General features: G+C 37.8%; 1 long non-coding RNA gene across 1 annotated transcript; it reads right to left on the bottom strand.

The window, feature by feature from the left end:
- Positions 1-12,973: 12,973 nt before the first annotated feature.
- On the bottom strand, positions 12,974-16,257 carry LOC136846610 (uncharacterized). Its single transcript, XR_010855460.1, has 3 exons — positions 15,767-16,257; positions 15,509-15,585; positions 12,974-13,195 (listed from the first exon to the last, which is right to left on the bottom strand). It is a non-coding gene; the product is annotated as an uncharacterized lncRNA (long non-coding RNA).
- Between the last annotated feature and the right edge of the window lie 459 nt (positions 16,258-16,716).

The following is a 16,716-nucleotide window of genomic DNA, read 5'->3' as shown; positions in this document are numbered from 1 at the left end:
TGACAGGAGACTTAAAAACCCTCTTTCTCTCTCTCTTTCTCTGTTGACAGAAGACCTGGAAACCCTCTCTCTCTCTTTCTCTTTGTTTGTTGACAGGAGACTTAGAAACTCTCTCTCTCTCTCTCTCTCTGTGTTGACAGAAAACCTGGAAACCCTCCCTCTCTCTCTCTTTGTTGTCAGGAGACCTGGAAACCCTCCCCCTCTCTCTCTCTCTCATTGACAGAAGGTTCTGGAAACCCTTCTCTCTCTTTTCTCTTTGTTTGTTGACAGGAGACTTGAAACTTCTCTCTTCTCTGCTGACAGAGCAAACCTGAAACTTCTCCCTCTCTCTCTCTTGTTGTCAGGAGACCTGAACCCTCCCCTCTCTCTCTCTCTCTCTCTCTCTGTTGACAGAAGACCTGGAAACCCTCTCTCTCTCTCTCTCTCTCTCTTTGTTTGTTTGTTGACAGAAAACCTGGAAGCCCTCCTTTTCCCTCTATTTGTTGACAGGAAACCTGGAAACCCTCCCTTTCTCTCTCTGTTGACAGAAAACCTGGAAACCCTCGCTTTCTCTCTATTTGTGTGTTGACAGGAAACCTGGAAACCCTCTCTCGCTCTCTCACTGTTGACAGAAGACCTGGAAGCACTCTCTCTCTCTCTCTCTCTTTGTTTACTGGCATGAGACTTGGAAACACGCCCCCCCTCTCTCTCTCTGTTGACAGAAGACCTGGAAACCCTCTCTCTCTCTCTGTTGACAGAAGACCTGGAAACCCTCTCTCTCTCTCTCTGTTGACAGAAGACCTGGAAACCCTCTCTCTCTCTCTCTGTTGACAGAAGACCTGGAAACCCTCTCTCTCTCTCTCTGTTGACAGAAGATCTGGAAATCATCTCTCTCTCTCTCTCTCTCTCTCTCTCACTGTTTGTTGACAGAAAACCTGGAAACCCTCCCTTTCTCTCTCTTTGTTTGTTGACAGGAAACCTGGAAATCCTCCCTTTCTCTCTGTTTCTTGACAGAAAACCTGGAAACCCTCCCTTTCTCTCTCTGTTTGTTGACAGAAAACCCGGAAACCCTCCCTTTCTCTCGCTTTGTTTGTTGACAGGAAACCTGGAACTCTCCCTTTCTCTCTCTGTTTGTTGACAGAAAACCTGGAAACCCTCCCTTTCTCTCGCTTTGTTTGTTGACAGGAAACCTGGAACTCTCCCTTTCTCTCTCTGTTTGTTGACAGAAAACCTGGAAACCCTCCCCTTTCTCTCCTTTGTTTGTTGACAGGAAACCTGGAACTCTCCCTTTCTCTCTCTGTTTGTTGACAGGAAACCTGGAACTCTCCCTTTCTCTCTCTGTTTGTTGACAGAAAACCTGGAAACCCTCCCTTTCTCTCGCTTTGTTTGTTGACAGGAAACCTGGAACTCTCCCTTTCTCTCTCTGTTTGTTGACAGAAAACCTGGAAACCCTCCCTTTGTCTCTCTGTTTGTTGACAGAAAACCTGGAAACCCTCCCTTTCTCTCTCTGTTTGTTGACAGAAAACCTGGAAACCCTCCCTTTCTCTCTCTGTTTGTTGACAGGAAACCTGGAACTCTCCTTTCTCTCTGTTTGCTGACAGAAACCTGGAAACCCCTCCTTTGTCTCTCTTGTTTGCGGACAGAAAACCCGAAACCCTCTCCCCTTTTCTTCGCTTTGTTTGTTGACAGGAAACCTGAACTCTCCCTTTCTCTCTGTTTGTTATTGTAAACCTGGAAACCCTCCTTTCTCTGCTTTGTTTTATGATTGGTGGAACCTGAACTCTCTCCTTTCTTCTCTCTCTCTGTTTGTTGACAGAAAACCTGAAACCCTCCTTCGTAGTTTGTTGACAGGAAACCTGGAACTTCCTTTCTCTCTGTTTGTTGGGACAGAAACCTGAAACCTCTCCCTTTGTCTCTCTGTTTGTTGGACAGAAACCCTGAAACCCTCCCTTTCTCTCGCTTTGTTTGTTGACAGGAAACCTGGAACTCTCCCTTTCTCTCTCTGTTTGTTGACAGAAAACCTGGAAACCCTCCCTTTCTCTCCTTTGTTTGTTGACAGGAAACCTGGAACTCTCCCTTTCTCTTCTCTGTTTGTTGCAAAACCTGGAAACCCTCCTTGTCTCTCTGTTTTGTTGACAGAAACCTTGAAACCCTCCTTTCTCTCTCTGTTTGTTGACAGAAAACCTGAAAACCTCCTTTCTCTCTCTGTTTGTTGACAGAAAACCTGAAACCCTCCTTTCTCTCTCTGTTTGTTGACAGAAAACCTGGAAACCCTCCCTTTCTCTCTCTGTTTGTTGACAGGAAACCTGGAAACCGTCCCTTTCTCTCTCTCTGTTTGTTGACAGAAAACCTGGAAACCCTCCCTTTCTCTCTCTTTTTGTGTTGACAGGAAACCTGGAAACCCTCTCTCTCTCTGTTGACAGAAGACCTGGAAACACCCCCTCTCTCTCTCTCTCTTTGTTTGCTTACAGGAGACTTGGAAACCCCCTCTCTCTCTCTCTCTCTCTCTCTCTCTCTCTCTCTCTCTCTGTGTGTGTGTGTTGACGAAAACCTGGAAACCCTCTCTCTCTCTCTCTCTCTGTTTCTTGACAGGAGACCTAGAAACCTCCCCCCACCTCTCTCTCTCTCAGTGCGTTTATTCCTCTCTGTAAGCATTCTTAACCATTTTTTTTTTATTCTATTTTCACTTTGAATTATGATGAATTGTATCAACTTGAGCCATAATAGTACCAAATATAATTATCTTTCTTCCACAACTGACTTACAAATAAAAAAAAACTTTCAGAACCTTTGAATGCGATTTAAAATAGTTAGATTGAAAGTACACATCATTCCGCCAAAAAAAAAAAAAAAATTAAACACCACCACGATATAAAAGAAAAACGACAATTCAATAAAAATAAAGATTATAAAATAATGATCAAATAAAATATAAATATTTCGATAACGGAAGAAGCGTCCGTTTCTTAAAAGATACAAAATTCTTTTCCTGTATCTACTGGGATTTCGCGGATTTCAAGGATTCCTAGGATTTACCGAAACATCTGGAACTCCCATAGAGATTTTATCAAGAAAGGAGGATTTAACTTTGCCTTTTTTTCTTCAGAAAAAAATATAAAGTAAAAGAAACTAGCGAAATTGACTTTAAGAAAAAAAGCGATAAAGTAAAAAGTCGAGAGAAATTACCTGTTTTTTCTAAGTCTCAGAGAAGGCTGCGACTCATATCTTACTCATAATCTTATTTAGCGGACTTGATTTCCGAAAAATGTGCAATATTGGTTGACGTGATCATTAGTACCGAATTTCATGAAGTACAAATGTACACATACACACACACACACATATATATATATATATATATATATATATATATATATATATGTAATATATAACACAATAATATATATATATATATATATATATATATATATATATATATATGTATATGTATGTATTTATATATATTACTAAGAAATCACAAGAGTAAGCCTGTGATTTTGTTTGGCTTAGCTGGCCACTGGGAACGTTCAAAATGAATTGAAGAATTGCAAGTACTTTCGTGTATTTTAACACATCTTCGGGGATGTGTTAAAATACATCGAAATACTTCTGGCACTCTGTCAATTCAATTCGAACTTTCTCCAGTAGTTTAGCTAATATATATATATATATATATATATATATATATATATATATATATATACAGTATATATATGTATATATATGCATATCTATGTATATATATATATATTATATATATGTATATATATCTCAGGCCTTACCTAGATAAGGGCGTTGAGAAGTTCTTCCCAGTGGCTTATGGACATGGAATATAAAATTTGGGCCAAAGGCCAACCGCTGGAACCTACGAGGCCATTCAGCACAGAAAGGAAAGTTGTTTTAAAGATGTAACAGGAGGAAAACCTCGCAGTCGCATTATGAAACAACTGACAGGAGAGGGTGGAAAGTAAGATGGAAGGAGGAGAATATGGACGGAGGTAGAGTAAATGGAATGAAAGGCATTGCAGCTATGGGCCGAAGGGACGCTGCAAGGAACCTTAAGTAATGCCTACAGTGGGCCGCGTGAGGTGCACTGATGGCACTATCCCCACCCCCTACGGAGCCAGTGGCTTACGCATTAAGGGAAAATAAAACAAAAACTTAAGTTTTTCTTTCCAAATAACCCAGCATCTTCCATTTCACACTCATTCTTAATATAGAACAGGTCACTACCAACTATAAACATCCTGTGCATAAACTATAAAGATATACAGAATATTCTGCAATAAGACTGAGTCACTGAATGTCTTAATGCATCAAAAAGTACGGATTAATAATTGTAAGGACAATGACGTCACAGTTATCCTCGTGGGGGTGGTTGGGGGGAGGATAGAAGCTTGGGTTGTGGGTGTGTGTGTGTGTGTGTGTGTGTGTGTAGCAAGATGGAAGCCGGGGGGAGGAGGATTTTGAATGGGGGAGAGGTGGCAGGAATAGAAGTCAGGGGATGAGGAGGGTGGCGAGATGGAAGCGGGGAGGATGGCGGTGAGGAGGGTGTGCAGAGAAGTCCGGGGATGAGGAGAGGTGAAGAGGGAAGCTGGGGGATGGGGGGGGCCGCTTTGGTAGCATGGAAAGGGGAGTAGGATTGGCTACGTCACGTGCACCGTTAAAACAACCGCGAAAAGTGAATTCTGCGTCTTCTCTGGTCAGCATCGCACATATCCAAGATCCACTGTATGAAGGCGAACACGCAAGGCCACCGACCTTTAGTCAGGACATCCAAAATAAAAATAAGTAAGAAACAATGAGGCAGAAAGGTCTGAGGTTCTATATGTGGAGAGTAATTATATCTTACTAAGACATACACAATGAAAGTTGGAAGGTGAATGTGACGTCAAAGTATTGTCTGGTTTCTTTCTTTGGGCAACACGTCATTGTTATATATAAACACACACACACACACACATATATATATATATATATATATATATATATATATATATATATATATATATATATATATATATCTATTATATATATAGTATCTGATCTCCTCTTGTGTAACCCATGTACTAGCCGTTCGTACCGTCTAAAAGATGTGCTTGACAGCTGGGTTGGAAGCGAAAATATATAATTATATAGTGTATATATATGTAACCAGGACAGAATTAACACTTTTTGAAAGTGTACGTAACGTGCTCAACGATCTTTATTCATGAAACGGAGGCGTATGAACGTTCGCTCACGACAACACTTACATCTATTTTTCTCTCTTTCTCTCTCTCTCTCTCTCTCTCTCTCACCGTGTATCCTCTCTCTCTCTCTCATCGTTTTTCCGAAGTTCCACCCAACGGAATCGCACTCATTCTCACCAAATCAACTAAATGGACTATTTAAAGAAATATAATGTTTCTACAAAAATAAGTTTATTATTCTAATAACCCAACAAGAAAATGATAAAACAAGCAAGATTAAATGCATAATAAATGAAATATCGAGTTAGATAACTAAACTCTGAACTGTAAAACATACAGATTAACGAAGTCTCACTATGGCTAATAGCTTGAAAAATATCAAACTCACACATACTCCCAAATCAATAATTAGTCATGTCAAAAAAACAGTCTACCATGTTATTCGAAACAGTCCACACTATCCACTCTGTCCACCTCGACATCTGTCCACAGTGTCCACAGACATCTAATCGGAAGAATTAAACATGATAGAAAACTCCCAAAAATATATGAAATGCAAAACACAATAATGGAAAGTGTAAAATGCATAGCCAAGATATGCAAACGTAACATGACAAAACAATGAATATGAAAAGAGTGTATGAATATTCATATTAAATCTCCCACACTAGTTCAAAAGTTCATAATGATTAGAAAATCATGGTAAAAAATCACAAGTTAATTTCCTCCCATAAAACAGATTTCAAACTCTACCTATCTGCCGATTCAAAGTCGATCCTCTCCAAAGCTACGTCTAGACAACTGCAGTTCTATCACGTTAATGAACGATCAAACTCACTTTTAGGGCAGATTTTTGGCGTAATCTAGATCAAATTAACGCACGTACTCACGAATATACATAACACTTCGGAGATCACCTGACTGGCAATGTGCTGAGGAATCAAACTGTTTGCTGAACACAAAGATTTTACTCGAGTCTCTCGACCTACTTCCATCTGACTCCATAAATTCTTTCATCACATCTTAAAGCATTGAAGCTATGAAATGCATATATGTGTCCTTAAAATTATAGCAGCTTGTTATTTTTCTGAAATATATATATATATATATATATATATATATATATAACATATATATTATATATATACATAACATTAAAAAGCATTACGTAACATCACTTTAAGGTCAGGATATAAACGTCATTTTGACGCCATAGGTCTATAGTACTGATAATTACGATAATAAAAAATATAAGCACAAAAGTAAACGAAGGGGAAGGAAAACTTAGTGATAACTGATTATTATTATCATATACAAGACCTTGACTGTATCAAACAGTTCGGTAAAAACTCACACCTAAAGTTTGGCAAATAAAAAATCATTTGAAAAAGTCTACTACAGAATAAAACAGCTCAATATAAAATTTAGGCCACTGGCTGCCAGACCTAATGGGGTCATTCAACGCTGAAAGGGAAACACAGTAAAAAGATTTAAGAGTTGTAACAAGAGGAAAACCACACAGTTGCAATGTGGAACAATTGTCGGTAGAGGAAGGAATGTACGGTGGAAGGAGAAGAATATGAACAGAGGTACAGATAAAGGAATGAAAGGGGGCTGCGACTAGGGACCGAAGGGACGCTGCAAAGAACCTAAGTAATGCCTACACCGCACAGCGTGAGGTGCACTGACGATATCCTCCTACAGAGGACTTAGGTAAAATGTCGAAGTCTTACAAAATTCTTGAAAGCTAAACTGTATCGGGAGAGTCAATGTGCCTAAAATTCTGGAAAGCTAAACTGTATCGGGAAGTCAATATACCTAAAATTCTCGAAAGCTAAACTGTATCGGGAAGTCAATATGTCTACAATTCTCTAAAGCTAAACTGTATCGGGAAGTCAATATGCCTAAAATTCTTGACAGCTAAACTGTATCAGGAAAGTCAATGTGCCGAAAATGCTCGAAAGCTAAACTGTATCGGGAACGTCAATATGTCTAAAATTCTTGAAAGCTAAACTGTATGGGGAAAGTCTTCTTGAAAGCTAAACTGTATCTGGAAAGTCAATATGCCTAAAATTCTGGAAAGCTAAACTGTACCGGGAAAGTCAATATGCCTAAAATTCTTGAAATCTAAACTGTATTAGGAAAGTCAATATGCCTAAAATTCTTGAAAGCTAAACTCGCCTGAAGGCTTCATGTAGACATTCAACAGAAATTGCTGGGGAAACGGAATCTTTCACCATCAGAAACACGGCTAAACGCTATCATCAGTAAACAACCGAATAGGGAGAATTGTCAGACGTATTTTGTACTTAGCCAACGAGAAAAGTTACCCCTTTCTTTTGGTCTAGAGAGAGAGATTTCATCTGCTGAATTTTACTGAGGGGAGAGAGAGAGAGAGAGAGAGAGAGAGAGAGAGAGAGAGAGAGAGAGAGAGAGAGAGATTTCGTCTGCTGAATTGTAGTACCATGAGTGCTGTAAATGTTTTGCTTTGTTGTCTTGTATTTGGCGCTATGATGGTATGGAAAACGGCGTTGAAGTATGAAACATTAAGGAAAGTGAGGGAAACGCAGCAATTGGTGTACGCACTTGAACAGCAAACGGGTTCTGATACGAGGAACTTTGATCAAGTTGTCAACGATCTTAGAGAACCACCTCAATTTTTAAACCGTTTTAGTTTAATAAAGAGAAGAATGGGAAAAATGCACGTTTAAGACGAAGAAGAAGAAGTAGTATATTTTATTTATATATATATATATATATATATATATATATATATATATATATATATATATATATATATATATATAATCAGTAAACGCTAGAAAAGGCAGTGAAAAAAGATCATAGACCTATCCAAATTGATAGACATGTACATTATTTCTCTAACAATCATTCATCTGTTAAATTATCTCTATTTAATAGTGTATTCCTCAGAGCCATGAAAATGTGACCCAAAATATTTGGACGAAGAAAGCTCAACTATGTACGCTGTTGTTAAAAAGTTATGTTACCCAGTTTATTTTTTAGACGCTGCAATTAGGAAGGCAAAGAAGTATTTTTATGGGTCAGCGGTTAGGAAGGAGTTTAAAACTGAGAATATTTTGTTTACTTATTATAATGAACTTTGTCATCTCCCTAAATTACTGAAAGAATTTAACATAAACGTTTTAAATATAAGTGACGTAGGATGTGTATATTGCATTCCATGTACAGGTTGTGATAAAGTGTACCTGAGACAGACTGGGAAATCTTGCTGCACATGCATTTCCCAGCATCTTTATAATGTACGAATTGGTAACCAATCTAGTGGCATTTTTATTCATGAGAGACGAAGGTCATTTAATAAACTGGAAGGATGCAACACTATATAAATCTGGCGATATTTTAGGCACTAATAATAGAATCATATTTTATTGGTAAAATTTATATGAACCTCAAACCTGGATTTTATAAAGTTGGTAATATTATGAAAAATGGCGTATTTAAAGAATCAGCAGTTAAAAGAACGTTTTCCGCTAATAAGACAACATAGTTAGTTAGTTATAAATGATTTGTTTAACCAGACCTCTGAACTCTTTTAGGGTTCTTCCTGCTGGGAAAAGAATGGGAAAGAGCACATAAAAAATTAAGTAGTTAACTAAATAAATAAATATAAATAAAAAAAAAGGGAAATTAGGAAGAGAAAAAAAAAAGGGTGGGGAGATTATATTTTTTACTTATCAATTTAATTTTGTTTAGAAGAGAAATGATATTATTAATTGAAAAGTTATTACCTTCTGCTAGAATATCCTTTATTGATTTATTTTGTAAATCAAGTCTTTCTTTCATGATGCCATCTGGGACAGTCAATCAAGATGTGTTTGATTGTTACTGGGATGTTACATCTTTCATGTTATTGGGTTTGTGTGCGGAGTTGACATCAAATGACCATGTGTGAGTCTGGAGTGTCCTATTCTGAGTCTTGTTAAAATAACCTCATTGATTCTTTGCTTTTAGGTAGAAGAATGCCCATTTTTAACTTCGTTCTTAATTTGTTTTAGTTTGTTTTTATGGGGGTATATTTGTCAATCATTTTGCCAATCCTATAAATGAAGGGTTTAACTGATGCTAGCCAGTCTGATATGGGGCTTTCATAGTAGTTGGGGATTGTACAAGCCAATTTTGCAGCTTTATCTGCTTTCTCATTACCTCAATGCAGTAATTACTCTTGATGCATTACCTAATTTGTAAATACTAGCAATTGGATAGTTGATTTTTAATCTTGATTTTTGCAGACGAATATAATGTTAAAGTATTGTGTTTTCTCCTTTCCGTTACTTTGATCAAGTCTTGACATATACAAAAAGCCTCACGGTCTCATACGATCTTTCACCTTTCTGCTATGAGAGTTTCTTATATTTATATGCCACGGACCATTGGTATTGGAACAAATGTAATAATATATATCATACATTATATAAATATATATATATATATATATATATATATATATATATAATATATATATATATATATATATATATATATATATATATATATTATATAATTTGTGTAAGTTTAAGAGTTGATGCGCGCGAGCTAGTACCTCCGTCTTTTGACGTCGCCAGATTTACGTCAAAAAGACAAAAAGTACCAGCCCGTGGCTAAATACATATTTCAAGGTCATCAAGTGTTAACGCAAGTGATATTTGCTTATAAATATGTTGTGTATGTGTGTGTGTGTCTTTGCGCATGCTGTACATTCGAAATCATAAACCTAGACCAATTCCTCCTGGAAATCTTACGCTTAAGTCTTAATGAGATTAATATGCTCATATCTTAAAAAAATGTGTCCATGTCTCAAAGCTTAACATTATGCGATGCAATACTGCATTTAAAAAGGAACCGAGTGCATGAATCTGTTAATGTATCTTCCTCGGGATACATTGGTTTTGCTTCTTAATAAGCTAAGGTCACAGTGCCTAGCGGAGTTAATGAATTTTTGCTTATTTTGAATAATAATAATAATAATAATAATAATAATAATAATAATAATAATAATAATAATAGTCATTTAAGGGAAAGGATTTTAGACGTGTTCCCACCAACACCTCAGAACTCAGCATGTTCATTTCTTAACAAAAATTAAGCCTACGGAACATATTTCATATCAGTAACCACCCGACGTAACTGAAATAAAATTTGTACCATCGGAAAAATAGATTTAATGGAAACCGCTTCTGAGAAACGGCTTTTTAACACCTGCAGTAGTTCTTTGCGTGACGCCCACACGGGAGAAAATTATAGGACTCCACTACATTTATGAGGATACGCTACTTTAACTGTGAGGGGGGAGGGGGGGGGATGGTGAGAGAGGGGCTCTTACGTAAGAGTGCTTTCGTAAGTTTGTCAAGACAAGTAACATCGATGACCTCCACAAAAGAATGCCTTACAAAACTCGCTAAATTGAGGCCAACGGCCAAGAACTGCCCTACGAGGTCATTCAACGCTGAAAGGAAAATTGAGTAAAGGAGGTTCTAAAGGTGTAACAGGAGGGAAAACCTCGCAGTTGCACTATGAAACAACTGTTAGGAGAGGGTGGAAAGTAAGACAGAAGAAAGACGACATGAACGGAGGTACAAGAAATGAAAGGGGTTGCAGCTAGGGGCCGAAGGGACGCTGCAAAGAACCTCATGTTGTGCCTACAGGGCACCACGCGATGTGGGAGTGAAAGCTTTGGGGCTCTCATGTATGAATGCTTTCGTAAGCTTATATCAAGACAAGTAACACCAATGCTTGATGTTCACACCTCCGCCAAATACAGTCTTTCTTTAAACAATGGTGCAATGCCTTTCAGTGGCTTTAGGTTCTGTGTATACGTGAAAAACCACAAGTTTCAAATTGGCTTATGTAGGAACGGGAAGAAATCTCGAAAAACGCATCGAAGAGCACAAAGGAGCCATGAACGTAAATAGCAGAAACACTGAAAAGGTTAGCATCTGAAATTTCGACCACAATGAATTTCGAACTTCGCGGAAGGCAAATTAGTGGAATAAGGTAACAAGGCAGTTAAAGGGGAAATTTTAACCTAATTTTAATGACTTTTTTCTGACGTAACATCCCTACGGTTGCAGACACCGGTGGCCGTGAGTAGCCTATAGTGCTTTAAATATTCTTTACACACTGAACAGACTAAACAAAACTAATATTACAGGGTGCCCCACAAAAACCAGGAAATTTGGTAGAGTTTATTTTCTAACAGAACAGTCGTTAAACTTTATTAAAACAAAAACGTTAGATGTGGTATTCAAAATGCTTTCCGTGGGCAGCTGCACAACGGCGCAAACTGTCTAGCCTACTTCCAGTCGCCCTTTGGATGACTTCGAGGGGGATATTGTTCCAAGCTACCATCAAGTGTTTTTCAAGGATTGTATGTCTGTGACCTCTCTCTGTAATTGAAGTTGTCACAGTAAACCCCACACGGTGAAATCTATTACGTTGAGATCTGGACTTTTTGAGGGCCATTCGTTTAGGTCAGGAGTATGTTAATTTGTTTTATTCATTGAACAAGTAAAATACTTGGTAAAAAGAAGTAAAATATCGTAAATTAGAATGTTTGTAGTGCACCCTCTAGCTTTATCAAGTTTAATAACTGACATGCTATGGCTAGAGGCAGGTATTTTACCTTCATCCTTGTGAAGTGAGCAAAATTTGTCAAACTACACTATCCAGATCTTCAAACCTCAACTCGTTATTTTTCACACGACACTCAAGTACTAATTTATTGCTCTTCTGTATTTTATAATGGTCTACTGTACTTGCTTAGAACCACCCTCTACAGTAATTCTTCTCTGAGAGCCTCACAACACAATGCTTGGTCAACTATATTTCTAAACGCTTAAAATAATTCCAAAATAATTTAGCTAGGTTTATGCCATACAATTCGTAGCCGTATTTCCAGTATTTCTGCAAATGTCAATATTTCTGTAAACTTAAAATTTGCATTTCGCTTAAAATAACTTGCAACCTACACAAGCTAAGAAGATCAAAAATAACTGGAATAAAGATCTAAATGACAAAGCTATCCAGTAGAATCTTCTTAAATATCTCTAGAAGCAATTTCACTTTCTACAGGAACTTAATGTACATATATACCAATTACAGCTCAAGGATTTGTCTGCTGCTTCACCTTACATGTTCTTTTTATTACTGCAAAACTTCAAGTCTTTCAACCCTCCTAAAAACTGGTTTTGTTCAAACTAATTGAACCTGCCTCTGATCAGTTAGTCCAGTCAATGATCCTGTCAACACTAACAGTCACTCGCTTTCTGGCTGTCTGCTTTAGGACCTAACACTGTCAAAGTCCGCAGACTGATTAAATTTATATTTGTTTGCTACCAGGAGACTTTCGATATTGTACTCTTAGACTTATTGAGTATTAGAAAAGATTACTTTCAAATCCTTTTCTCAAGACTTCATCCCAGTGATCAGTCAACCCTCATATCTGTATTATGTCACACATTCAGATAATGTGAAGTTAATTTTTCCCTAAATATAGTAATTACTGTAAAAGTTACTTCTATCTCCCACAAATACTTATCAGTTACTGAAGCACCTTATGTTAGAGATGATTAAGTGCTTAAGTAATACATTTACCTTAAGGCCTTGTAGGGTCTAAACCAAATTAACAGGTTTGGTGCAAAACAGCGCAAGACAATTTTAGTTCAAACAATTTACAACTCCATTTAAAGCAGAGTTAAAGTTTTAAACATCTGTAGTGAAAAATCACCTTTCAACAAAAAGTTTGGAAATAAACTAGTTAATAGAAAATTGAAGATTTAATCTCAGTTTACAGGAGAGGTTAACTCAAAAAAATTGTAGCTGCTGGTTACATTCCAGTTCACATAGATTCGTTAGCTAATAGCTAACTTTGCTCAAGGTATCAATAGGCAGAATGGTCCACGTTCACCAGACTTCAGAAAACATCACTTGCTGTCTACTGCCATCAGAAGTACCCGTATCATTAGATCCTCATTCACGAAAAACTGCAAATAAAATTAAGAGCTTTCGTCATCTTCCCGAAGAACTTTCCACCTCCACTACTTGGTCTTGACTTACAGAACCAGTTTCAATAGTGGTGGGCAATAAAAATATGATCAGACAAGTTCAGTTGTGAAGTAACTTAGAAAATATACACCCAAGAACTAAATGCTGTTAATGCTGCTAAACACCTAGATTCATTTCATTTCCGATAAAGAAAATTACACAAAATACGGATTTAAAATTAAAAGTTACAGGGGAAAAAGAGGGAATCCCTCAAAACTACCAAAGTAATACAAAAGTACTCTTGAATCAAGAAACTTCCAAACTGCAGAAAAATCTCATTTCCTTAACTTGAAGGTTTCTTGGATCGACCAGATATACAAAGGAAATATTAATAACTAAAGCACGCAAAGAATCTTTCCTCATAATTGGGATGCTTTGCAAGTTTATCAGACTAGACGGTGCCCGAAAAGTAACAAGTTTGTGTGAAAAAATAACTACGTTAGGCAAGCCAGCGATGAACAGTAGTAGGGGAGAGCGCGCGCGCGCGCGCTCACACACACACACACACACACACACACACACACACACACACACACACACAGACAGAGAGAGAGAGAGAGAGAGAGAGAGAGAGAGAGAGAGAGAGAGAGACCTTCCACTGTATACCGACCTTAATACTTTCCATTTAACCAATTACGCCTAATCCAAATAAAAAATCTGTCACTGTTTTCTAACTGACCTTTGGATTTTCTACTCTTCAGCATAATCAGAAAAAAAAAAAATTTTTATAATTAACGAGCAACAGCATAAATAACCTCACTTAAAGCTCTAGTTATGTACCAGACATAACTGCAAACTTCTCTAACCTTAAACTTAGACCTAGTATTTATTAGGTTCGGTTGCAACGTCAGCATATCACCTGTCCATTATAAGTTCCGTAAATAAAGTTTTTAAATTCAGTAATAAACCCTTAGATACTAGAACTACTACAGTACAGTCTGCTGAACCAACGAAATCCTGAAATAATGCAATTAAATTCCGCTATATCAGCAATTTATAGTACTCGAAAAAGTTGTTACCACTCATAAGATACTGCAGTAGGCCTAAACATTGTATTATGCAAACGCGCACTTCTAGAAACCTAGAGTAGGGTTCTTTTTTAAAGTAACATTCCCTAGATTACACAAAATGGACTGATGGACAAAAACTAACAAAAGCAGTTACCATTCATTAGATAATCCGAAGAGCCTACATGTAATTTGCAAGCGCATTCTTCTAGAAACCAAGTTTATAAAAGAAACACTCCCCAACGAGAAATAAAACCTCCAAACCACAATGCATGGTGCAAGATAAATCTCTTAAACTAAACTGACAAAATTCAAAAGCCATTTATTAACACGACATTTAGTCAAACCGACGTACTAACAATACTCCCAACGAATCACTTTAGAACTAATAGCAGCACACTTCTCAGCTACGAAGAGACCAAGGAAAAACCTTTCCACGTTTGAGATTTTGGTTACATGCAGTCAGGTCGTACATGACAGACCGAAGTCTGCCATGTACGACCCTAGTCCACCTTTGCCTGACAGGCAGCTCCGCCACCCCGGCAAAGGTGGACTTTTATAAGAAAAAATACCTGAAAATTTGAAAAGTAACATTCTAACTGGCTGAGGGTGTACCGGATAAAAGTTGACCCTTTAAAATTAGGCAGAAAAACTAAGAAAAAGCTGCTTATTAGTAACTGATAAACTTCAAGAAAGCTGGTTACCAGTATAAGATTAAAGCACAAAGAAAAAAAAATGGAATATGTGAAGTAATATCCGGTACACCTACAGTCATCTCTACCAGTATATTAGTCAACCTGCAGAAAACCTAATGAGTAAATTAAGAGTATTGAGAATCAACGCAGCTTTTGGTATATATTTAAGCACGGACTTTTAATGTTGTAAATTAGCAAGTTTAAAACTGCAGCTCAACTAAAATAAGCCCTTACGGATTATATCTAGCTACTAAACATCAGTATTGCAAGCCTATATCTACTGTTATGTATCAAAGCCTGGTTTCGCCAGCTTACATACCTTAAATTCTAACCACTACAAGGAACTATGCCTGCAAGTTGTGACTCGCGGATCTCCCACCTAACTTCCCTTTAATCAATTTGCTGAACCAAGTTTAAACTAACTTTGTCCTCGGAAAATATATTTAAGCTTAATCGTTAAGTTCTGATTTCAAAAATACTGTCCGATAAGAAAACAAGATGGAGACTGGGCTAGCTTTAAAACCAAAGAATATCCACTAGTAACACTCACCTCGCCACAGTATGAAGCGAGACTCCTAAAAGCTTACTCTGGGATGCAAATCACTCTTGGCAGCAACTCCCCAAACCCTGAAAATTCAAGAGGCATTAAAAAAATCTACGAACTTTAAGTGGGCGAAAAACAAAATTTTTAAAATATATCCATGAATAAACATCTAGAAGTAATGCAGTTATACTGCCACCCAGGAACAAAAATACACAAACCCCACTGGACAAGACATTTCCACACGAAATGGGATCGCTTACTCACCTGACGATAACGAAGTTACTTCACGATAAAAAAAAAAAAAAAAAAAAGCCGCAATTCCTATCGTGGACCGGTAGCAGCAACCACACCAACTAACACGAACAGCGATACCCGCAGAAATGACTGTTCGTCCCACGGACGCCGTAGAGCAGAAGTTGCCACCAGCCATCAAGGACTCCGGAGCACGGGTACGAGAAGTTACCCAAAACGCTACGCTGACAGATATTTAACGATTGGTCTGAACTGTTCACATTGAAGTTTATCTCTCCATTTCTACATTTTTCTTATTACAAGAGAACGTTTAGAAATGAAGGCGAGTAAGAGAATGGAATAAGAGGAGGGAGCAAAGAGAAGCGCTCCACACGTGGAGGTGGATAGGACAGACACATTCACAATTTTTATACTGATTTTAGACCTAATCCCTGCAGGAGGTTTTTGGCAGAGGGGAGCGAAAATTGAACGAATGGTCCATTTGCTATTAAATAACCAACTGAAGCCTCACGAAATTAGTTTGGAAAGGAAAGACGAATACAAGGTATATAATAACCACGGATCAACGTAAGACAAAAACGTAAAGACCTGTAACTCTAGTGGACGAAGAGAGAGACGTTGGGGGGAGGGGACTGGCCGTTGCTATTCCTCCAAGGGCCGTTGAAAGCGAGGCCCCCAGGGGCGGGGAGAGGGGTTTTGGTTTGGGGATAGGGGTGTCAGCGAAGCAAGTGGTTGGCAATTTCCTACGCAAAGTCTATGAAATGTAACGATTGAGTTTTTCTGTGTACGCCAACCTTAATGAGCCTCTCAAATTATATTATTCTTAAGCCAATGGGATACCAGCAAGAATCATCAACATTTTAACAATAATAATCCTAGTTTGTTGTAAATCGCTTCATTACTGATTAAACCACACCATTATTCCTCTTCCTTTACCTCGTTTAGTCTGAGCAGGGGCTAGA

This window comes from Macrobrachium rosenbergii, chromosome 15 (genome assembly GCF_040412425.1).
Source record: "Macrobrachium rosenbergii isolate ZJJX-2024 chromosome 15, ASM4041242v1, whole genome shotgun sequence".
NCBI lineage: Eukaryota > Metazoa > Arthropoda > Malacostraca > Decapoda > Palaemonidae > Macrobrachium > Macrobrachium rosenbergii.
The sequence above is the reverse complement of the archived record's forward strand: the minus strand, read 5'-3'. Positions and strand labels throughout refer to the sequence as shown.